Source organism: Rattus norvegicus, chromosome 6, assembly GCF_036323735.1.
Source record: "Rattus norvegicus strain BN/NHsdMcwi chromosome 6, GRCr8, whole genome shotgun sequence".
Classification (NCBI taxonomy): domain Eukaryota; kingdom Metazoa; phylum Chordata; class Mammalia; order Rodentia; family Muridae; genus Rattus; species Rattus norvegicus.
This window is the reverse complement of record NC_086024.1, coordinates 144,236,171-144,261,148: the sequence shown is the minus strand read 5'-3', so window position 1 is coordinate 144,261,148 and position 24,978 is coordinate 144,236,171. Positions and strand designations below refer to the sequence as shown.

The 24,978-nt window shown below is 47.3% G+C and overlaps 1 protein-coding gene across 4 annotated transcripts in view; it reads right to left on the bottom strand.

Annotated features, from left to right (window-relative positions):
* Positions 1-24,978, bottom strand: part of Ptprn2 (protein tyrosine phosphatase, receptor type N2) — a 752,006-nt gene that overhangs the window by 73,425 nt on the left and 653,603 nt on the right. The gene's annotated exons all lie outside the window — the stretch shown is intronic.

Sequence of the window (24,978 nt, the reverse complement as noted above, 5' to 3'; positions counted from 1 at the left end):
AGTTTTTTCCATTTGTACAGGGGTAACACACTGTATTAAATATGTAAGGTCTTATCTACGTGGGTTTGATTACAAAAACTAATAAAGTATTCTCTAAATTTAAACAAAAAAACTTTCTTCTATTATATATTATTTATTATGCATACGGTGTGTGTGAGTATTCCGCAGTGTATATGTGGGGGTCAGGGGATGACCTTTGGGAGTCCTCTCCTTCCTCTGTAAGTTCTGGGAATTGAACTCAGGTCATCTGGCTTGCAAGGCAAGATCCCTGGCCTGCTAAGTCATCTTCATGGCCCTTTGCACCAATTCTTTAAGAGAGGATGACATCTTAGCATGGTGTAACACTACTGTTTTGGGGAAATCTGGCAGGGTCACTGAGTCCAGTCCTGCTGTAGGGACTGAGCAGTAGCCTGCTTAGGTGTACAGACTCAGAGTCAGACATTGCCTCCTTGATGTCAGCAGAAGGAACTGATGGTTCTGGGCAGAGAACCTGGCCCCAGCTTTCCTTTAGAAAACCCTCTTTCAGGAAACCCATTATGAGCAGAGGCTCTTTTTATGGCAAGACAATGCATCTTGGGACAGGCCCTAGCCAGATCACCCTGGACCCAGGTACCCTGCGAGTCTTCTTCAAGTTAACCTCAGCGGCTCTTTAAACCGCACAGTCAGCCTCACCATGTAGTCACAGCAAGTTTATTTGAGCAGTGCAGCCTGAGCTCTGGGCATCAGCTTGGGTGGAGGGACAGCCGGAAGCAGTAGATCTTGATACCGTCATTTTCCTCCCGAGAATTAAGTCATTTACTGATGAGCTCATTTATAATAAATCTGAGGTGAGTTCTTCACTCTCTAGGCGCGTGCTGCTCACCCGGTGGTGTCGGGTCTTGTGTGTCTCTATTTGAGCAGTGTTCTCCTACTAATGAAGTGAAAGTCACACTCCCAGGCACATGCCAGGCTCTGTGATGCTTTACCTGGGCTGGATGCAGAGTCACCTATGAGGTCTACCGCTGGGTGTGTCTGCGAGAGAGAGAAACTCACCCTGAGATTCTGGTCCTCTGAGACATGAGCAAGCAGCCCATGCTCCCCTCGCCCCAGCTACTGTTCCTCTCCTTCCCTGAGAGAATACTTCCTCACACCACTAGCCAAAAGGAACTCTTCCTAAGTTGTTTTCTGTCCATCATTTGGTTGCAGCCATTAAGATAGAATCTTTCTTCCTCTTTTGTGGTTTGTGATACAAGTTTGTGGGGAGGCTTAGCCTTCATAGGGAAATAACACATTTTAATCAATGAAGATAAAACTGAAAATTGTTCTGTCTTATAGCCTGCCCCCACAGGAGGAGCAGCGAGAGCCAGGAGGATTGGCCAGTGCCCTTAGACAAGGCAGTGTCTGGTTGCCAGGCCAATGAACCTGCAATTTAACTGGATTGATACTTATTCTGTAGTGGGCATTCAGCTGTGAGGGTTTTACAATGGCCATTTAAACAACTTTTATTTATTTATTTATTTATTTATTTATTTATTTATTTATTTATTTATTTATTTATTTATTGAGACCACTTTTCCCTGTGGAGCTGTGTAGTTGGTGTCCTGGGCTGTCCTGTAAGTGCAGGTGTGAGGACAGGGCGGTGAGACACTCTTTGGGTTTGGTGTATGTACATGGTTCACATGTGAGTGTAGATGGGGTTGGAGGCTTAGAGGTGTGTGTCCAGAGTCTTTCTTAACCACGGTGCACCCTATTGTTTTAGCCTTGCCTCATTGAATCTGGAGCTCGCTGACTCAGCTATACTGACTGGCCAGTGAGTCCAGGCATCCTCCTGTCTGTGGCACATGCCACCATGACTAGCTTTGATGAGGCTGCAGGATTCAAACTCCGGTCACCATGCTCGTGTGACAAGAGACTTACCCACAGAATCACCCTCCTAATCACAACGGTGTTTTATTTTTTTAATTGTACCTTTGGTTACATGAATAACACAAAAAGAAATGAATAGGTCATTAAAATAGGATGAAAGGAAACACAGATACTAACTGAATTCTGTTCTTCCCAGCACCTGGGAGGGCCGAGGTTTTGTGTTTGGTCACTTTTGTGGTTGCTCTTTGTTTTGGTTATCTTCAGTGCTGGCTGCTGTCATTTAGGCTTTGAACATTCACAACATTATAGAATTCTGTTTAAAATGAAAAGATACCCAAACCATGTTTGCTCTTAAACATGGCATATCCTAGAAAAGTTAAAATGATTAGGGATTCCCCCAATCTCCTTAGCATCTGTCTGGTCCCAGGACCCACTCCTGACGTTGTCCTAGGAGGACAAGAGGTCCTAGAGGTCAAGGCCTCCTTATGGACACCCACTTTCTACTTCCTTTTTCACAAATCAGTGTGTTTACCTGGGATCGGGGGACACTTTCCAGCACCCCAGTGGGTGTCTGAGTCTTTTAGGGCTGTCTGTATAATATGCTACTCTTTATAATAATCATATGATAAACTGGTATTGTAAGTTAAGCTCAGCAAGCGTTTAACAGAGGAAACTTAGTAACAACAACTCAGATCTTAGTAACAGCGGCAACTTAGTAACAACTCAGATCTTAGTAACCCTAATGGTTGATTTACTCTTTGAGAAATTTCCTTTTTCACTTACAGGTCACACGTGGGAGCTTCCTTTTGCATACTCAGGTTGACAGCACCACACTTGGGTTGGGGGCTGTTGCTAAATGGAATAATGCTTACTTGAATACAGCACCATGGTACCTTGGCAGTTGACTTGATATTAAGAAAACAGCTAGCAAGTGGGCAGCATGTCGGAAGGGCATATCCTAGACAAGAGCACCGTTTCTCAGGGAGGGAGTAGGAAGACTGGAGACACCATCATAATATTCTAAAGCACGTGCATTTAGAAGTTAGCAGTGACTGAATTTTCTATATAATGTTCTCGGACCACAAGCGACTGCAGGTAGTTAACATTTCAGACATTAGAGTGCAGGTGGTGTGTCGATGGTAGTTTTTGTAAAGTATAATCCATTTTTAAAATCGTCAAGTGTGGGCTAGCCTTGGTTTGTGGATCAACCTCCCCTTTGCTGGCTTCTCGATGTACATCCCACCAGACTGCAGCTCCTACTGTCTGCCCTGTGATCCATTTCTGTGCTTCTGCTGTGACAAGTCCATCCAGAGATGGAGGCCCATCTCAAAAACCAGCTCTGCCTTCTCCAGACTGACTGGGACCTGCCATCGCCTCATCACCTCCTGTCCACCCAACCCTTTACTGTCTGTTCTGGCTAATTTTACATCAAATTGACAAAAGGTAGAGTCATGAGAGGAGGAAGTCTCAGTTGAGGAAACACCTCCATAAGAGGAAGCTGTAAAACATTTTCTTGGTTAGTGATTGATAGGGGAGGATCCAGCCCATTCTTGGTGGTGCCATCCTTGGTCTGGTAGAAGACCTGGGTTCTATAAGAGAGCAGGCTGAGCAAGCCATGTGGGGCAAGCCATGTAAGCATCCTCCTCCATGACTTCTGCATCTGCTTTTGCCTCCAGTTTCCTGCTCTGTTTAAGTTCCTGGCCTAACTTCCCTAGAAGATGGGCTATTATTTGGAAGTGTAAGCTGAAATAAACATTTTCCATCCCAAGTTGCTTTGGTCATGGTATTTCATCACAGCAAAAGTGACCCTAAGTAGAACACTGTCCTATGATCCTATAACTTGTAATCACCTCCTATGACCCTCTTATCCTATGATCTTGGACCTTTATTTCCTGAGTTCTGAGTCCTGCCATTGTTTTCCCATGACCTATGGGGTCAGGAACCTTCTATTATTCCATGACCTTCTTGCCCTATGATCTAGAATCTTCCATCACTCCATGACCTTCTTGCCCTCTGATCTAGAATCTTCCATCACTCCATAACCTTCTTGCCCTCTGATCTAGAATCTTCCATCACTCCATGACCTTCTTGCCCTCTGACCTAGAATCTTCCATCACTCCATGACCTTCTTGCCCTCTGATCTAGAATCTTCCAACACTCCATGACCTTCTTGCCCTCTGATCTAGAATCTTCCATCACTCCATGACCTTCTTGCCCTCTGATCTAGAATCTTCCATCACTCCATGATCTTCTTGCCCTCTGATCTAGAATCTTCCATCACTCCATGACCTTCTTGCCCTCTGATCTAGAATCTTCCATCACTCCATGACCTTCTTGCCCTCTGATCTAGAATCTTCCATCACTCCATGACCTTCTTGCCCTCTGATCTAGAATCTTCCATCACTCCATGACCTTCTTGCCCTCTGATCTAGAATCTTCCATCACTCCATGACCTTCTTGCCCTCTGATCTAGAATCTTCCATCACTCCATGACCTTCTTGCCCTCTGATCTAGAATCTTCCAACACTCCATGACCTTCTTGCCCTCTGATCTAGAATCTTCCATCACTCCATGACCTTCTTGCCCTCTGATCTAGAATCTTCCATCACTCCATGACCTTCTTGCCCTCTGATCTAGAATCTTCCATCACTCCATGACCTTCTTGCCCTCTGATCTAGAATCTTCCATCACTCCATGACCTTCTTGCCCTCTGATCTAGAATCTTCCATCACTCCATGACCTTCTTGCCCTCTGATCTAGAATCTTCCATCACTCCATGACCTTCTTGTCCTATGATCTGGAATCTTCCATCACTCCATGACCCTCTTTTCCTATGATCAGGGACTTACCCGTCTCATGGCTCCATCCTGACACCAGTCTACTTAAAGAAAAGCCTGTGCCTGGCACCAACCCCTACTTGTTTCTCTCCATGTTTTCAGCTTTCACTCATCAGGAAACCAACCTTTTCCCAGGGATATTGGTACCTCAGCCACTGTGGAAAAAGTGTTTGCTGGTCTCCTGGGATTCCTATAAAGTTCTGTGACAGATTAAAATTTTGTATTGATGATGGGTACCCTCCAAATCCTCTGAAACTTAGGAGCATTTGAGGTGGAAATAAAAGCCACGTAAGTTGTTTAGGTGAGTGATTTAGACTCCCTACTCTAAATCTCTGTTCCCCCTCTTCCACTCTTGCAATCCAGAAAACATCTGTAAAACACAGCTCTTGTCCCAGTATTCTGCTGTAGCCCTAACTGGAGGTCAGACCCTTTATCTGGAGACACAGCAATGGCCAAACACTTCTACATCTGAAGTCTTTTGTTCTAACATGTTCTCCTCTTTATAAATGCCCCTCCACCACCTCCAACCTCTCTTGTTCCCACTCCTACTGTTCCTCTTCCTGGGGTCTCTCTGCTACTTTCAGGTTGCATGTATGAGAGAAAGCCTGCAGGATCTTTCTGGGTTTGGCTAATTTTGCTTAGCAATGGCAGTCTCTGGTTCCATCTGATCTCCTGGTGGATGAATGAATGAATGATTTCATTCATTCTTTGTGGTTGAACAAAACACTCCATTGGTCTTAACCTCCTTTGTGTTCAAACCCCAGGCAGGCATTGTTTCTTCAGGGACATTTTCACCTTATGCACACAACAGCTATTCTCAGTGCACACGAGGAGAACCTTCCTCTGTGCACACCATAGGCATCCTGCTCTATGCACACCATGAAGGTAGGGCCTCATGTGGGAGCTAACACGTCCTGTGCTGATGCAGTCAGCACTGGGTACTCAATGAACTGAGGTCCCTGGTTTCTGGGGGCATCTTAAACCAAAGTGCACCAGTGTGCTGAAGGCCACCCTAGGTTATCTGCTGGTAGATAAATGCAGAAGAATGAGAAAGCACGGGGTAAGGGGGGGGATGCAGATAGGAGTGAGCCATGGAGGTATGACCCGCCCTGACCTCAAGGAGCTGGTGCTCGTTATTTGGAGGTTTTGTCCAAGAAGCTAGTTAGGGAAGCTGGTTTTCACGGCGAACAGGATCTTCAGGGAGTGCCAGGTAGCACGTCTTCACCTTTTAGCTGTGCGCTGGGCTCTTGGCAGAGATTTGGGGATCTGAAGGGTGCGTGTCTAAAAGGACTTAGGTCAGCATCTTCCTGATTTTGATCTCCACTGAGATTTGAAGGCCGCCGCTGTCTGGTCAGTTTTTGAGGGAGAACATCCATCCTCCTGCCTGCTGATACTTCCTGAGGACGGACGGACGCAGTTGACATGTTTTCATCACAATTAAGTGTCGCTGACCGCAGGCGACAAGGCAACCCTGACGCTGGAACTGGGGCATTATACTCCACAGCAAGGAAGTTTCTGTCACTCATAATGAAAGGCTGGAGCAGTGGCCAGGAGGCCTTTAGAGGCCACGCGAGTTTTGGGTGCAGACCTAGCCTGGTGCTGCTCCTGCACCACACAGGGCAGCCACCTTGGCACCCTGCGTAGCAACCGGATGGAGACTTAGGGGTATCGCCCTGAGCCTGGGCCATTAGAAGTCACAGAAACCGTGATAGTGGTGGCTCTTTGCCCTCACGGAAACAGACACCCGGAAAAGGTTTGTTCTATCACGTAGAATAATGGTAATAAACTCATTCCTTTCAACTCGGACACTCAAAAGGACAGGAGAGCATTCAGAAATAAGCCCACCCGGACCCCCCTGGTATTATTTCACTACTCAAGATACACAAAGAACACCGGTGCCAGCATTAAAGGAGGCCTCTGGGATCACATACGGGGGGAACAAGTAGAAGCTTCCCCACAAAGCACAGTGACGCTGCAAAACAAAAAAAAGCAAGCAAGCATCGGCCCACCTGCGGGGGGTGGGGTGGGTGGGAGGTCTTTTTTTTTTTAAAAAGCAGAGCTTTGGAGCGCTTGATTTGGAGCAATTAGTCCTAGGAAAGCTCTGCTTCCAGCCCTTCCTGTTTTCACTCCAGAGCCCATTACGGCACAATGCCCTTTAATTTACTGATGGTACAGTCAGACCTTTTGTGGAAGAAGACGATCCATTTACATTTTCCCACCTCGTGACAGGCAAGGCTGACCGTGAGGTTTGATTTTTAGAGTCACAAGTGAGACTAATGCTTTTGAAAACAAGGGGTAAGCTGCTTTGCTGCCATTTGGGGGAAAGTGATGACCTTTTTTTTTCTTCTTTTTTCCTTTAAAAAATAAACACTGTCAGCTGTCTTCATTAATGCTCTAAAGGGAAGCATTCCTGTTAAGTGTCTGAATTCCACAAGCAAGACGTTTGAAGTTCAGCAAGAGTGCAAACATATGTAGGAGAAAGTAGGTATGGCCTCTTGCTTCTGCCTCGTGGGCATGGCTGTAAACACTCAAAGGGGGGCACTGGCTTGCTTGCTGGTGACCCGTAGGTACGCAGCTGGTGTCTCCTAAACACTGCCTGTTAACAGAATGTGGCAGGCATGATAAATATACTCAAAACCAGGAGTTGGAAACCCAGGGAAGGAGAGAGTCAGGTGGACAGAGGGGAAGAGATGTGCTCGGAACAGGAGCCAAGGATGGTGAGAAGCAGAGGCACCAGGGTACGGATGACCTCCCTGCCCCTCTTGCTCCCGGGATGCCTGCCCTGCCTGCCATGTGCTGCTTCTGACCTGTGACGGGATGGAGATGGGCTGTCTTGTGGAACCGGACTGGAACTCGTCCTGCTGTGGTTCCGTTCCGCGGGGCACTTAAGAGTGTGAATAGGTACCCACTGCACCATGCAGGACCCCACGAGACCTAAGAGTGCGAGGGTATGTCCTTGCCAGGATCCTTGAGAGTGGAAACCAGACAAGCTATCTCTGGATTCTCCATACAAAGCCCGAGAAGGAGGGACGGGATTAATAGAAATGAGAGGAGTAGAAGCCCTTGGGGAGCTTTTACTTTCGACTGCAGCTTAGAGATTGCTTTCCTGGAACGTTTTGAAGAACCAGGCAACCGCAGAGAAATGCCAAGCTTCCCTCATCCTAGTGACCCCCAGAGTGGCAGACCAGATGAAGCCGGACAGCAGAAGCCTCCTGCGTGGCTAAGAGCTGGCTTTACAGATAAGCATGAACTAGGGTAATTTTCAAGTTTGTGTTCTGAACACTTTGTTTCTCAAGCCGGCCAGCTCTGGCCAGGGACCTGTGGAAGCCGTTTTCAATGTGATTTTTTTTTCCGAGTGGCTAAGAAACGTACCTCCTTCCCCTTATAGAAACCAATCCAACTGTAGGGATAAAATATCGTAAGTCCTTGGTGCAGAAGAAAGACCTCAAAGCTGAAACCTGTGCAGAGAGAGTCCCCAGCTGACTCTTGGGTCAAGGCAGAGAAAACACTTCATGAGCAAGAGAAGACAGACCAGGACCAAGAAGAAGTGGCAAGTTCAGTGTGTGTCTGTCTGTCTGAAACCATGGGCATTGCTAAGTTATGCTTTATTAAGAATCCTTTTCAAGTAATCCTTTTCATGTATTCAGGTGTGGTGCGATTGGCCCTGTCATCTAGGGCTAGGGTGGGCCAAACAGCAAGATCCTGACTCATCCATCCACCATGTCTTTTCTGTACTAAGAACTCCCTGGCCTCGAATGATGCTAGAGGGAAATGCATGCCTCTTTCCAAGTACTGTGGGGAGTGGCTTCTAGGTGGACCTGCTCCTGCCTTCAAGTGGAAACTGAATTAGCCACATTCTACCTGCTTTGAGAGACAAAGGATGAAAGGCTGACTCTGCAGAGGATTCCTGGTTAGCACAGGAACTCTGGCTGAATCTTTACTGCACAGAAAGTCTACTGCACAATGAAAGTATTAGTAATACACTGCCATTGTTCCATAATGCTGATTTTGATATTCCTAACCCAGAATGAAGTCTAGAACTATAAGTCCCACAGACGAAATAGTTCTAGATGTCCACATGGCCTGAGGGGCTGACCCAGACTCTGGGCCTTTAGCTTGTCACTGAGATGCCAGGGTTGGAGCCAGAGACTTTGTGTATGCTAGACCAGCAACTTGCCTCTGAGCTTCACCCCTTAGTACCACGCAGAACTCAGCAGAACTCTGAAAGATGTCCCTGGTGTGCAAAGACACAGAGAGGACTGGTAGGTTTTCAGTTTCCACTGGATTTTATGGTGCAGATTTAGAGAAAAACAAAGCCACAGTTTCTTAAAGCTAAAGTCAAGACTGAATGTGTCAGTGAGCACGGTCTCCCCGAGAAGTGTTCTGACTAATAAGCCTGAACTTTAACTTTATCCTTACCCCCTACTCAAGATGGAGGGTGTGGGGGGACAGGCTTGTTCCTTCATACACTGAGTCTGTTTCATTCTGGGATCTTTCAGTTTGGTATAATATATGGTGTGGCACATGATGGGGTCACAGTTCACACAGAGTCTCAGTGTGAAGGCTATAGGGCATGGCGCTGCTTTGGTGACGATGACAATCCTTGCATGTTCATAAGACCAGGCCGTTGTTCTCCAAGGTGTTCAAAGATTTCCAAATGAACAGTTTTATGAATCTCATTATCTTATTTAACATCTTAAAAATTAAGGTTATATGAACATTGGTAAAATACGATGATGAATAAGAAATGAAAGTAATTAAGAGTATTGTGCCACCTTTTCCTGGAGTGCAGAACTGTTAATATTTACAGTCAGGGCAAGGCGGTTCGTCTGGCAAGCTGGGTCTGCAGTCCTGGGGCTGCACCTAGTTAAGGCTGGTTGTCCCGGCTGCCTCTGCCCTCCTATTGCTGTCAGTTACTCTCAACCAGCTAGTTTGATCAGCACATCCTATGAGTCTGAGTACTGCAGGTACTGGGGCCCAACCCTCAGCTTGTGAAAGCTCAGGTCTGAGGGGTAGATCCCCTTAGTGGAGAGTCCCAGGACACAGATAAACATAATTAACAAGATGGCATCTCGTGGTTACCCAGGGACAAAGATACAAACTGAAAGGTGTGAGGGTTCAGTTGGGATAGGCACAAGGTTTATGGCCTTGGAATGGCTCTGGGTCAAGCAGGAAGGATCTAGAAATGTAAGGCTTGGGGTATTAAGAAGGGGTGGGGCAGGGGGAGCAGCAAAGCTTCTAGTCTGAAGTGAGAAAGGGTTTGGAACGTTCCAGAGAGGAGATGGCTGGAAGGGAGAGAGAGAGGCAGAGTGGAGCTGCCAGCTTGGTCATTCAGAAGCTTGGCTGTGGCAAGGAGCCAGAAGTTTATTTTAAGAATGAGGGGGAAGCCATTGCATCTGCAGTAACAGAGGCATCCGATGACAGAGCTTCTGAAAGGTCGTTCTGCACAGGGCAGACTGATTACATAAGCTGGGACTCCTGCTGCTTCCCGGATCCCACCGCACTGGCTGAGCTCTGCATGAGAAGGGCAGAGAGATGGGCAGGTGTGCTGTGAACCCTGGTGCAGAACACACTAGACCGATCTCAGTCCATTTAACCCATTCTGTGCTGCCGTACCTTCCTCGTTTCCTCGAATTTCGGCAAGCACTGTGCTGCAAAAACACTTGAGCTGTTTAAACTCTAACCCAGAAAGAAACAGTTCTTATGAGTTGATCTAACAAGGCCTTGGTGAAATGAGGTCAAAGCCTGAGAGGGAAAAAAATTTCATCAATGACCTTGACGATTCTAAAATTTTTCAGACTTTCGTTACATAGGCCACTGTTTGGACATTTGGTTAATAGCTCTATCGAGCTGTGGGAAACCTCATCAAAGGTAAGTGAACTCAAAGTGGCACCAAAAATTAACAGCCAGTGGCTCAATCGAGGACTTGTAATATGAGAACAGGCTCGGCAACAGGGAGCACCGGACATGCCTTTCCCGAAGGTAAGGTGATTCTTGAGACACATATAGAGCTTAGCTCCAACAGGCCTCACAATGCATGATACACCACAACAGGCACAGTCCCGACAAGTGGACTATTCTGGAGCGTGGGGATGCTGCACTGCCCCTCGGACCTCCTGGGTTCCAGGCATTAGATTATCTCTGCAGTGTTGCCAGAGGACATAGAATATTTCATGAACCATTCATACACAGGAGGCTGAGGGGCTCCAGCCTGTAAGATATATTCAGACTGGGATGAAGACGATAGCAGATTTGGGGAAACGTCACACGTGCACAGCATACTGTAGCTCCTATCGTCCTCCCTGGCTACCTAACTGTGAGGTGACACCGAACTTCCTGAAGAAGAGCTCCAGGTCTGCAACAACCTAAGGTAAGTCTAATGTGTATGGTTTACCTGAGAGACTGGCTACTCCAGGCCTCCCGAGCTTCAAGCTTAACACCCTCTTTCTCTCTCACTCAGGAGTCTCCACCCACACTGGGTTACAGACGTAGTCCTTAGTCAGCACCCTGAATTCAACAGACAAAGAATGATGGCGATTTTAGGGCTCCTCTAAGATAAGTCTCTCTCTCCTTCCCGAGAGACTGCCTGGCACAGGACCTGTCACTTTCTGTGCAATCAGTAAATACCTCCTGAATAACAAAGGATAGGGCTCCTTCCAGTCCCGCTCCAGGGCTTCTGACTGAGTGTGGCCGAATGCTGGTCACATACATGGCTCAGAAACCTTCCTGAAGTCCTACCTCGTCCACTCTGGACAGGGAGGTGGAGGAGCTGCACGGCAGTGGGTCAGACAATAGGTTCCAGCTTCTCACAAAACAATCTTCGCCAGCAGTATTTACTGTTCATTATCTACAACCCAGCCAGCCACGAGATGGGGGCAAAGGCAGATGTCTGTGATATTAAACAATTAAATGTTCATTTTTTCTTAAAATATCTGCACATCTGTTCATTTTTTTTTCTCCAGCCTCGGCCTTTCCCTCTGGCTGTCGTAGAGACTCACCCTAGCCGGCGTATGTGGGAATATTGCATAATCCATTCCCAGAATGCATGAGTAGATCTTTACCCCATAAAATATTCATTCGCTCTCAAAAATATTTGCACCCTGCTGTCAAATGTAGACAAATTCACACGGAGTATCGGAAAATGGCCATTTTAATGGGGGAACGCTTCCCCTGAGTTTCTCTTTGCGCTGAAATATATTCTCCAAAATTATTTTCATAAAAAAAGATTAACAATTTCGACGCTAACTGCTAATCCCTTTTCATTTAAACCTCTGCTGATAAAATTCTTTGCTTGTCATTCAAATGTAAGTAATAATTATAGATTGTGGGCCTCCGTCTCGGGCCTCATTAATGATAAATTGTGTGGAAGTGTGAAGCCAAAGTCAGCTTTGATACATCTCGAAACTCAATTTCCACGGCTTCCCTTAGCTATGTACAATTAATTATACAGTTAATAAGGGAAATACGCTAATGAAAGGAATGCTATTTACCCAGACTGCCTGCCTTTACCAAATATCCTTTGTATGTTTCTCTCCTTGTAATTTTGGTATACAGACAGTTTAAAACAAAACAAAACAAAACAAAAAACCCAATACAATTGACAGAGTGGTAGCTTTTAATGCCAGTCTGCAGCTACTCTGACTAGGAACAAGGCTAAAGGAGTTCTAATCCAATTTTATATTTCTACTGACTTCTGCTTTTTCAAAGTCCTAAAATAGCCATTTGTCAAATAAATAATTGCCACCAGGCTACTGCACTGCACCAAAGATACAGTTTTCTCTGTGTGTTGAAAACACGGAGACTTTTAGAAGAAATTACGTGGAAGACAAAAAGGGAGCGCTCAGACCTTCTGCACAGACCTGCACTCTTTTCTCATTCCCCGAACCTCCCTTAGAACAATCAGATCCGCTCATTCTGTTTGGACAATCAAAGTTTGACCACAGATGGATTAGCAGACAGCAGTGCTACTCTCTATGGAGAAAGATACCACCTTCTCGGGCTTCGGCAAAGACTAAACTCAGAAGAGAACTACAAAAGGCAAGCTGGATAAAGCTGGTTTTGTTTGCTCTTTACAGCACACAAGGACATATGCAAAAGGCCCACTGCAAGTCTCTGTTTTACAAAACATATTTGTATTAACACAGGTCGCTGAGTATTCTTTACAAAACGAGAAAAGTAGCCATTTGGTTCCAGTCATCACCACATCCCTTTGACATAAATAATGCACTTTAAAGTATGAGATCTTTTAAAAAATTTTTATTAGTAAACCAACGCTGTACTCCAAGGGGTTAAGGGGAAAGGCCAGGGATAAAGGGTTTAAAAAGCACTCATGAAGTGCACTTCTGATGACCAAGCCCACCCTTTTAGCAGGGAAACAGATTCTCTGGGGAAAAAAACAAAAACAAAAACCAGTTTCCACAGCATACAATACCTAATGCTCCCTACATGCTGGGACCCTGTAAAGTAGCACAGTGGTGCCTGTTGCCCACTTCCACACAGACATTTGGAGCAACGTCAGGCAGTGCTGGTGCCTTTAAGAGCCTCCTCCTGGACCCCTGCTGTGGAATATTTCTGAATGTAGAGTTACAGAAAATTCGTCTGTTTAAACCAGCCCTCCACCCACCTCACACCAACTGGATGATCTGCAAAATCCAAACAGCTGCTTCCAAGTCACAACAACAGGGGGCTGCCGTTCTCAAACACCCAATGCTTTCCTATTCCCCAAACCAGCACAAGAAGGCCCAGTGGAGACATTTCTGCTCTGTGGATGACGACAGTGGTTAGAGCAGGGAAACCTTTGGGAAGCGGGAAGAGGAGGGATGGTTGCTTAGCAACGCACAGCAGCCTTGTGGTTACAAAGCAGCGGGCTTTTCTTAGCAGCAGCCTTTTATATTCTGTGCCAGTGATGTAGTCATTACGATTTTCTGATGAAGTTTTTAGGAAGAATAAAGAATTCCAGCAAGTGCTGTGAGGTTACCCAGGACAGTGACACAGGCGGGGGCTTTGTTTCACGAATGGTTAGGATACTGGATTCTCTAACACGTTAGAGAATATTTGCAGAGATTTTGAATGTGTCCACTGGAAGCAGAGAGCTTTGATTTTTTATCTTTCTAAAGCTAACAGGCTACATGCTCGTGAGAAATAACGTACAGTCAAAGAAAAATGACTCTGAACCTGTAAGACAACATTACACAAAACCAGAACCCTTGTGCTCAATTCTCCACCAGACAGAGGACTTAAGCCCTGGAGGTCTAGCTGTCTCCTCCACCTCCTCAGACCTTCCTAGAAAAGGAAAATGGCTAAAAAAGTCAGTGAAGTCAAAAGTTAGTCTGCAACCCAGAAGGCCCCCACCACACAGTCGCATCCGGTTATCCCAGACAAGTACCTGCACGAGGGCCAGTAGAGTACCTGACAGCACAAATGTTCACATTTTACGGTGAAATTTAGAGTGAAGACCATCACCTATTCTTAATCTGTTCCTAGCTTAATGCCAGTCATATTGTGAGGTGCCCAGATCACAAGCCACATATTTACCAGGCTTGACAGGTGAAGCAAGAGTGACTGCCAGTGTCCTCCCGCCTACGACACCTGGTTATCTCCCAGGCCAGTGCTACGCACAGACGCAATTTCCTCCTGTGCTCACCTGCTGCCTGAGCTGTTGCTCTTCCTCATTTCCTCTTCTTTTTTAAATACGAGATCTTGTATGTGGCCCTTGGCTGGCCTGGATTCTCTATGTAGAGCAGGCTGGCCTCGAACTCACATAAATATTCATGCCTATGTCTCCCCAGTGCGGGGGTTAAAGGCTTGTGTGCACTGCCTGGCTTCTTTGAGGACAGCCGCTGTAAGGTGACTGTCTTCTGGGCACGGAGCACGAGGGTGGTTTTTAGATGCAGCAGTTAGTAGGACGCGAGATTCCACGCAGAACAGTACTTCACTGCACCCTGTGTTTAATCTGCACACAGTGTTTCTAGTAACATGAAAATCGAGAAAGCCTCGAGTGTCTTCCTCTGCAAGACATCTCAAGACCCTACAGACATTGGGAAAATGGTAGCCAACCCATTTACAAAACTGAGAGCCATGTCCAGGAATACAGAATGAAGAGGAGAGAAGAGGCACCCAAATCCTTGAGAGAGGGGAAGGGCAACGTAATTGTCTCCACCTAAAACTAGGATCTGTATATAAAGAAAAACCACCACCGCCACCACCACCAGCACCACCACCACCACCAAAACCAAACCAAACTAAACCCTACAAGAGGCAGGGAAGGGATATGAGACTCCATATAAGCCAGAACCCTGTGGGGCTTGCATGCTCAGTGAAGAGGTGCACAGCATGTCTGTTCCCATGGAAACGGCAATGTTCTGAGACATTTAATCTTATCTACAATTAAGGTTCAAACCAACCACATCTGGGCACATCTGGGACGCTCAGGTGAATATCAACGAGGAAAAATGGCCCTGTTTTCATGATAGTCTGCAGTGTTTGACAAACACACATAAACCCCTCACAAAGTGGTAACTTTAGCACAGGGTCACACAAAAAATCCTGAGGTCCAAGCCCTCTCTAAGGAGCTCCAAGTCTGAACATGGCAAGACGACAGCTGTCCCCCAGGCACAAAAGCAAACAGGCCAGAGAGGAGAGGCCTTGGGAGCTTGGGAAGAAGAATCACACGTGTTTGCTTGTCCCCCTCGAAGGTATTAAAAGTAAAAACCAACAACACTGTCGATCACACCAAGCAGGTGTGAAAATGAACTGAACAGATGCAAGCAAAAAGATACTCTTTGAAATTACAAATACAGCGGGTGGGCTAGATTGCAGTTGATACTGCTGAAGAGAGGTCTCAAGTACTGGAGGACAGGTTTAGGGAAGTTCCTGTGAACACAAGATAGAGATAAAGAGCGAAGATATGAAAAAGATTTAAGAGATAGGGATGTCCAATATACTTCTACTACAGGAGAGGATGACAAGAGAGTCAATTTTAAATAACAAATGGCGGAATGATGATATTAGCTCAGTGGCAGAGTACTTAGTTACATGTATAGGATCCTAGACTCAATTCTTACTACAGAAAAACAGAATTAACAGAAGGCGAGAACTCTCAGACTGAGGGATCACAGTAGGTTTGGGGTGGGGGGGATAAAGTTCCGATAAACTGCCCCTAAGTTCTTACCTTTATACCCATAGATTACACTAACCTCTCAACCCTCATCGGAGAGGTCTCCTTTTGTGGTAGAAGGCAAGGAAGACAGAGACCCATGGTCTCAGAGAGACTATATATGCTTTAAGTAGATGGTCCTGTACTTATGCTCTTATAGGCAGTGCTAGGGGACTCGGTGGGTTTCCAGACAAAGCATGTGAAGTGAGAGGAAAGTGGGAAGGATCTAGGGGAGACGTGGGAGGGGAGGAGCTAGAGGGCTGGACCCATCCTTGGTCCTGTTTCATAGATGAGAGATGTGGAGACCATGATGTTTAATGTCACCCTAGACACAGTGTCCCTGGCTCTGTGGCATCATTTTTCTCTGTGCTGTCCTTTCTTGCTCCAGGAGAGGACACCATCCGTGGACTATGATTGAGGCCCTCTCCTTCAATGGATGCTGTCTCTTAATGCTCTTCCCTTCCAGCAAACAGACAGGATATTTGAGGAAGGGAACGCTGGCCTTTTGGTTCAGTGAACCTTGGTAATTCATGTGGATGGGGTCATAGACCCACACACTGCTGCCCAGTGGCCTGTTTCTTCTGCAGGTCTCCTAATCACAAATAGCCCTGAGTGTCCTGTGAGGCTGAGCCACTTGTAGGGTTTCCTCCCTGTTCCACGGGGTTGCTTCTTAGCAACAAAGACCTTGTGGCAACCTCCACCAAAGTCTGGTGAAGGAAGGGGTCTCCCAGCAAAGCTCACAAAAGTACTTGGCTCTAGCTCTCCTTTCTCTAGCTTTTCACCCTAAACTAAGTGTAAGCTTCCCAAGAGTGAGGCACCAGTCATTTCTATTGAGAGCACACAAAGGTGGCAAACACCGGGCAGTTACGCTCCCTCACGATGTTTGCAGAGCTGCAGGGTACGATGGAACCTCAGTATGTACATTTTACAAATCTTTATCTAAGTGCATGAGTGGCCTGAGCAGCCAGGTGTCTCCGTTGAAATAGTAGAGCTGTCTTTCAACCCAGCTCTGGGTGCCTACAAGCCACGGCTATGGAGACACCAAGTGGACCCAGCGCATACCCCTGGGGTTGGCTCACCTGCCAGATCTATGGAGGATGGCCCGGTCAGCTTGCAGGCGTCTCTGTCACCAGCATTCAGGAAGCCCGCGACGAGTGACACCTTTGGGTCCTGTTTCAGACACAGGTTTCCCGGCTTCCCCTGGTGAGTGTCGTTTGTGAGGCTGTTGGTTCCAGCCTTAGCATTTTGATTTTTATTTTTACTTCACTCAGCGGATACTCCTAGAATGTTTATTTATTCTGCTTCATTCACTTCATGTACTACGAGGTCCACGAAGAGTGGAAATGGCAGAAAGCGACAATGAGGAAGAGCTTACGATCAGAGGTGCCTGATCCACCCATCACCCCCACACCCACCCGACGCCCATCACGATCCACCTGGGGCGGCTGTGCTCTTTTTACACAGAGTCCCCATGTGCCACCCACCCTCAAGAGACAAAACTCTACCTCAGACTGCGGGGTACATAAGCCATGGCTGGGCCTTACTGTGTGCCTCACTCGCTCTGGTTGAAACTGGCCCGTGACATTTTTCTTTAAGTAGCCAGATACAAAGCAGAAGAGACGAGAACAGAAATCCAGAAGGCGGGGAAGTTGAGTATCAGCAACTCTAATGGTTTATATAGCCAAGTAGATGTTCAGATCATTTTTTTTTAAATAACAAAAAGAACCCTGCCTTTTCACACCCAAACCACAAGATAGCTGCTGAATAAAGAAGAGTCCAATCAATACTCTGTCTCTATTACACCCAGGCCACCCGTACAGAGCTGGCACCCCAGCCCTGACCATAAGAGGCCTGGAAGTTACCCCTTAGGAGGGTCCAAAAGTATTTTCCGTCATAGCAGCAGGAGATCCACAGAGGTAGCCCATGGGAAGTGTGGGTGGCAGTGTAGGATGACTTTGCTGATGGGGCTCCTGTGGCCCGTGAGGCTGGCAGCAGGTGCCTACAGCCTCCTTTCCCCCACACGCCCTCGGTTCCCTGCTCCTCTATGAGCACTGGCTGGCACTCACTACAACTTGAGCTAGCCTGAAGCAAATGAGCCTCCTGAACTGCCTTAGGACCTTAATGAAGACTGTGCGTTCTTCATCCATGGGAGTCAGTACCAGAATGATAGGGGATGAGTGGCTTGGCTCTCCTCTGGAAAGCAGTGGGATTTATCACAGCTCTCCCTGCAGCCAGAGAACATCCTATCACCAGAACCTGTGGTCGACGACAAGTGAGGGAAGGCTTAGGACTCGCTCAGCTTGCCTGTGGTGTGGGGGAGAAAGACACCCTTATGAGCTGTGACTGTAAAAGCTTGATGCTGAGGACAGGCCTTGGGGGAGAGCCTACCAGGCCTCATCATGGGCTTCTGGTCTCTAGGACCACAAGACTTAACTCCTATCTTAAGCTTCAGTCCTAGCAGACTGGGATCTGAGGCCAAAGACCCAGCACAGCCTCCCACACGCCTTCCAGAATGTTCTTTTCACTGGTACCTGGGAAGTGGGTGTCTGTACCAGAGCGGCCCTGCCCTGAGTCAATGTAATTCAGTCTTGCACACAGAATCGAGTGCGCCTGAGACACCCGGATGCGCACTTATATGGTAACTTATGACATAATTCTGACAAGACCAGATTTTTTCTGTTTGTTCTTTGTCCTTAAACTTTGCCCTAGAGAATCGATTTCTACCTCTTCTGGGATGGCAGCACTGCCGTCACCCGTAGACGAGTAGCTGAACATTGAGGGAAGAGACAGAACAAGCCCCCTGATTATTGATAAACATCCGTTTGGTTCTGGCTCTGTGGTACATGTATGGGGTTGAAGGCCAGTGCTCAGTCTTACCCTGAATATGCATGATCACCTCCCATCCAGAAGGAATTGTTGGGGCTCACGCCATGTTGGCCACAGGCATGCAGTAGGGGCTCATGCAGGTTTCTGTTTAAATGACCAGCTCCTGGTTCCCAGCCCACCTTCAGCGCTTCACCATGAGCAGAGTACTGTGTCAGTGGTCTGAGGCCAACAGGGCCAGATTGAAGAAAGACTCTATGTTTTATACCTGTGACTACACCTCATGCCTGGCCGCATACCCTGAGTTGACCCCCCGTGCCCTGAGCCCAATCCTGCATCTTGAGCCTGTTTTCATTTCTGAACCTGACCCAACATCTCAAGCCCAGCCTCATACCCTAAGCCTATATACCCTGCCCCTAAGTCCATGGCTGCTCTGGGAGGTCCTATCCTGTGCTGACCTCTGGTCATCTACAGTGTGGACACCAGTTGCTTTGTACCTCTAGACCTTTGGCTTCTCCATCTGAAGTCCACGAGAAAAGGGCATGGCCCGGTGGCTCTCAGCAGACCCCTGTGCTTTGCTGGTGCTCAGGGGCTGTCTTCTGTTCTCTGTTCTGTGATGAGAAGCCGTCGGTAACCATGTTGGAACTTTTGGTGCTTTGTGATTTTATATCTGCTCTGGCCTTTATGGTCTTCATCTGTGAAATGGGCTCAGCCTTGGGTCTTGCTTGGTGGGTTTCTAGGAATTGTACTATACAATGACTCAAAGGAGCTGGTCACTGTGAAGAGTAAGGGGACCCAGGCCTCTGTTCCACTTTGTCTTTACTGTGAGCATAAAAATAGTTTTAAAATATCCACATTCGGGGTTGGGGATTTAGCTCAGTGGTAGAGCGCTTGCCTAGGAAGCGCAAGGCCCTGGGTTCGGTCCCCAGCTCCGGGAAAAAAGAACCAAAAAAAAAAAAATATCCACATTCAGGTTGCTTCCCTTCACTAAGCCCTGTGGGCCCAGCAGCGGTGAATACTCACTTTGTTTTGCACACATTCACGCCCCGGAGGCTCCCAGCTCTTGATACCAAGCAACCAACTGATATTTTCTCATGACTGCCCCTCGGCACACACATCCACACCACTCCTACCCCCTTCCACGATGCTTTGTTGACTCAAGCAAATCTTAGGATGCTGTAAGGTTCTCAGCTCCTCACGAGGCCAGTCGTGTGGAAACATCTCCCCACAGAAGGCAGGCACAGTACGGGAATATCGTAAACTCTAGTCTGCATCTCTATCTTAAGTGATGGTTTCTCCAGAAGGCAGGTTCCCACACTTTGGTGGTATTAGGACAGTCCCAAAGGGTCACTTTAGCAGCTGTCCTTGTCACAGAGTTCTGTGAGCTCTGACCTCCCGTGAACATCTCACACCGTGCGCATCGATTAAGAAGAGCTCAAGCCGTACAGGATACTGTCTCCGGTTCATTACCCACGTGGCTTGCACCCTGTCAGCCTCTACTCACCTTCCTCACCTACTCCAAGATGGCTGCCCCTGCTCTGCCCCTCAACCCACTTCTTACCATTTAGCCCATCTTCCAGAGCAGCTGCAATGAGGGAGGAGTCTGGAATACCAGGACCATTCCCCGAGCTCCTTCAAAACTAACTGAAATCTTGGTTGTTTTGTTGCTGCTATTTAACTTTTGGTTTTTTCAGGCAGAGCCTTTCTGAGTAAACCAGGTTTGTTTCAAACTGGCAATTCTCCTGCCTCAGTCTGAGAGTACTGGGGTTTTAAGTATATGCCACCCACTAACTTTGTGTGTGAGAGTGTGGTGTATGTATGGGGGTTTGTGCACCTGTGCAGAGGCCAGAGGAAGTTGTTGTGCATCCTATTCTGTCCCTCTTTGCCTTGTTATTTTAAGGTGAGATCTCTCAGTGACCATCAAGCTCAGGCCGTCCTCCTGTCTCCCCCATGGTCCCCCCATGCCTGGGGTTACAGGCATGTGCACAGCCATGTCTAGCTGGTTTGTTTGTTTGTTTGTTTTATGGTGGGGCTGGGATCTGAACTCAGGATGTCATGCAGCAAACACTCTTACCACTGAGCCATCTCAACAGCCCTCAAACTTGGAATCCTATAAAAAGCATTATTGTTTAATATTATGGAAAGTTATAGGGTAGGGCCCATTGCTATCTCTTTCTGTCTGTGTGTCTGTCCTAACATCTCTTGATCGTGTTCACACCAATTACCCTCTTTTCTTCTCTCTCCCGTCCCACTAGACCTCTATTCTTCCCAACTGCCTCCCCCCTACTACGTGCACACGTTATCTTTTCAAAATTTAGGTTCTGCGTACGAGAAGCACCCAGTCTTTGTCCTTCCGAGCGTGGCCTGTTTTTCATGATGCTTTCTGCCTCCTACAGATAGCATGATTCCATCCTTCTTTACAGCTGACTAATACTCCACCCGAGATCTGAATCACACTTCTTTACCAATCACCAGCTGATGTACGCATAGACTGGTTCTGTAGCTCGGCTGTTCTGAACAGTGCAAGAATAAGCATAAATGTGTAGATTTCTCTGCATGCTGCTGTAAGGTTCCTCTGGGTATACTCCCAGGGCCGCCATAACTCTCCTCTATGGTGGTTCTACTTTTAAAACACTTGTAAAAAGTCCTGAAAATTTATTAGTTAGTTAGTTAGTTAAAGGCAGGGTATTGCTATGTAGCCCTGGAACTCCCTACATAATCAGGATGCCTGCATCTCAGAGATCCTCCTGCCTCTGCCTTTTGAGTGCTAGGATTAAAGATCTGCATAACCAGGTCCAGCAGAGATTTGTAAATCTTATTACATTTTATTTACTTACTTAGTGTGCTTGGCTGCGTGGGTGCATACATGCTACGGTGCCCCTTAGAGTCCAGAGGGTGACTGACTGCCGACGGTGGTCTCACCTTCTGTGTGGGTCCTAGGATTGAACTCCGGTTGTCAGTCTTGGTACTGGGTCAGTCTTTACGCACTGAGCCAGCTCTCCAGTCCCAAGAGATTTTGAATGTTTAAAAGTTGCTTTCTTCTACATGAGGAAGAACGTGCACAGGTGCTTGTGTTTTTGTGTCTGGCTTATTTCCTTTCGGGTGGTGCTTTCTTGCCCCACCCATTCACACAGCCAGTGATCCACTGTGGACCACTGTCATGATTTCTCTATCCACGAACAGAGGCTTCTGCCCTCTCGCTCTGAGTGCAGAGCAGTAGTGACGAGAGGTTGGAGGAGGATGGACGAGGGAGAATGGATCTGATGATCATCACGTGCTGACATATCATGCTGGGCCCCGTGCATATGCACAATTAACGTGTTGATCAAAAATAAAATATTTTAGAGGGTACTCTTGAAGAAAATAAAGACAGAAGAATGATAATAACAAGAACATCAAAGTCTAGCCGTAGAAGGGGCTGGGCTTTTGGAGCATGGCCTTGGGTGGCAACCTGCCTCCTGTACTTTGTGGCTCCCCTGTGGCTGTAGGGGCTTGGTTCTTCTGCCGGTGACTGCCTGCCAGTGTGGGTGATGCACTGGGGGTGACACAGCCTAGTAAGGTCTCAGTCTGGTGGAAGCTTTTTCCTCCCACATGAGTCTCCCTGACACTTGAGTCCTTGACCTGTGGAGGGACAGCAATTCCAAGGGGTCTTGTTCTTATAATCTAGCATGAAGGTATAGAACATAAAGGAATGTCTGAGGCCAATCCTGGTGGGAAGAGCCACATGGCTTCCCACAGTGGGCTTGCCTGCTGGACCACTTGAGTACTCCATTACAGGGGAAATATTCAGTAACTGATGTATCCCAGTGTTCAATTTTGAGTCAGCATGGCTTTATGGGGTGCACTTATTGCCAACATGGAGTTGAAACCATTTCTGTTCTTTGTTTTCTTTCGGTCTTTAAAAATAATATTTATTTATGTGTATAGGTGTTTATGTGCCACCTGTGTGCAGTGCCGGGGGAGGCCAGAAGAGGGTGTCAGGTTCCCAGAACTGGAGTTTATGGGTGGTTGCAAGCTGCCTGAGGGTGCTGAGGATTGAACTCTGTTCCTCTGGAAGCAGTGTCTCTCAATCCCTTTCTTTAGTCTTTAAGCTCAAACGACACACTTTGCCCCCATGCTCCATTAGACCAGCGTTGTGACTGAATACCCAGTGGCCCCCTCACTCATCCCTACCATGCGTTTCAGCTCATTTGTCTTGCCAGCTGGCCAATTAGCAAGCACTTCCCCACTGAGGGTCAGGGTGACTGATCACTGCAATTACCTTCCCTGTAGCTCTAATGAGCCAAGGTCAATTGCAAAGGGCTGAAGCGCATGGCTCCCATAGCCTGTGCAGAGAGGACCAGCATAGGACTTGACCCTGGGCTGCTGGACACATGCTTCCTTGGCCTCAATCCTGGCCCAGACCCATTCTTCTGAAGCCTGAGAGGAGGCTCACAGCTTGTGTTCTAAGCGGCTGGGATCTGGGAAAAGTGCTGAACATTTTGGGCTTCTTGGGTCCTGTACCAGAGAAATTCTGAGGCAAGACCCTCTGAAACCATGATGCCACCTGAAAAGGGAGATAGGACTACTGGGTGTGGAGAAAACAGAGATCTAAGGCATAACCCAGGCCTTCATGGCTTCAGTGACTGGGCAGTCCTGCCTCCTGGTAAGCATCCTGGGAGAAGGTATTCGGTCACAACTCCTGCTGTGGAAGCTGTAATTCCTTGAAATACCTCACTCCCTGGAGCTTACAGTCTGGGCAAAGGGAATTAGAATGGGTGCAAGGGACCTTCACAGGTCTGAATGAATTCCTAGATTCCAGTGTGGAAGGTGGATGAAGCCATGAATAGGTTCAGGAAGATGCCTGTGATGAGCTCTAGTGGTACCATTGGTCTCTACCTAGGCTGCCATGCTTTAGGTCAGAGAGGTCTTGGCTAATTGTAGGTTGGGCTCCCCCACTCCACCCCAACTCCCTCCACTGCAATCAGAATTGTCACTCGTGTCCAAACACGATTTCTCTTTTTAAAAAAATGGATTTCATGCATCACATAGGCACACGGCATAACTAAGTTGTAACTGAAGTCGAGAAATGAATGCCAGATCACAAGCACTGAAGTGAACCACTACTGACGAGCGCACGTACTGACTCCTTCACCCCAGTACGTTTGCTGTGGATCTGCTCTGCTGTGGTTCTAGAAGGGATGACTGTCTGAGCCCTTGGGAAGTCAGATCTAAGTTCAGTGATCGCTGTCTGTAAGGAGGACATCTGCCACAGTAAGAGGCTGAGGACACCGAACTCCACGGATGTGCACAATGAACACGAGTCAGGAAGAAACTAGGAGCATGGAATGTCTGCAGAGTAAATGATAAGCTGTCTTCCCCGGGTGTGGGAAGTCCTCTCCTGCTGCCTGTATCCCAGAACAACATTGTGCGGTTCTCCTATTTTCAGAAGAAATAGAACCAAACAGAACAGGGACAAGTCACGGACAGCATATGAGAGGCCATGTGTCATCTGGGGCATGGACTGCTGCCTACCTCTGCCTCTGTATGTCCAACTGGACCTCGGTTAGCAAGATCCCTGAAGTGCTGACTTGGAAACTTACAGAATCTTCTTGGTCAACGTGGCTTCTGCCTGGCCTGTTGGATCCACCAGGAGACTTGTTAGCTTCCTGTGGCCACCAGAGCATACTGGGACCAGATAAATCAGCTAAGGAAGGCACTAACCCTAACCCTATCCCTAACCCTAGTTCTAGGTAAGAGTATAAAGACAACTTACAGGGCTGTTCTGAGGGAGGAAGGCTACCTGTGCTCCCCTGAGCCATGATCACACAGGTGTTTCTAAAGCAGGGAACTGGACTCTGCCTCAGGCTAGAAGAGACCCTGATCCCACTTGAAAAATTAACACAGGCATGTGTTGTTTGTTTTTGTCTCACGTTCCCTCAACAGGAAGGATGCTTGACAGGCTAGGATGGCCAACGGACAGCCTGAAGAAGCTCTGAGATGTAGATATCTCTGTTAATGAAACTGGAAAATAATATTATACCACAAGGCAGTGCAGACTGCCCATCCTTGATCACTGCAGAGAAAATGTACCAGGGAAAGTCATGGCCCTGCCACGAAGCTATGTATGTCAGCAAACGGGCCTTGAATAGCTCTGGTAACTGACTGAAGACAGCTCATACCTCTTTCTGCCCCCTCATCTTCAGCTTCACAATACCCACGAATGACATTTGTTGATTTAAAAAAAAAAACTCAGACGGCATTTGTCGGGCTGGGAACAGGGTGAAGGAGGCAACAGCCGCATTTTATTCATCAAAAGGCAACAGACTGCCACACACT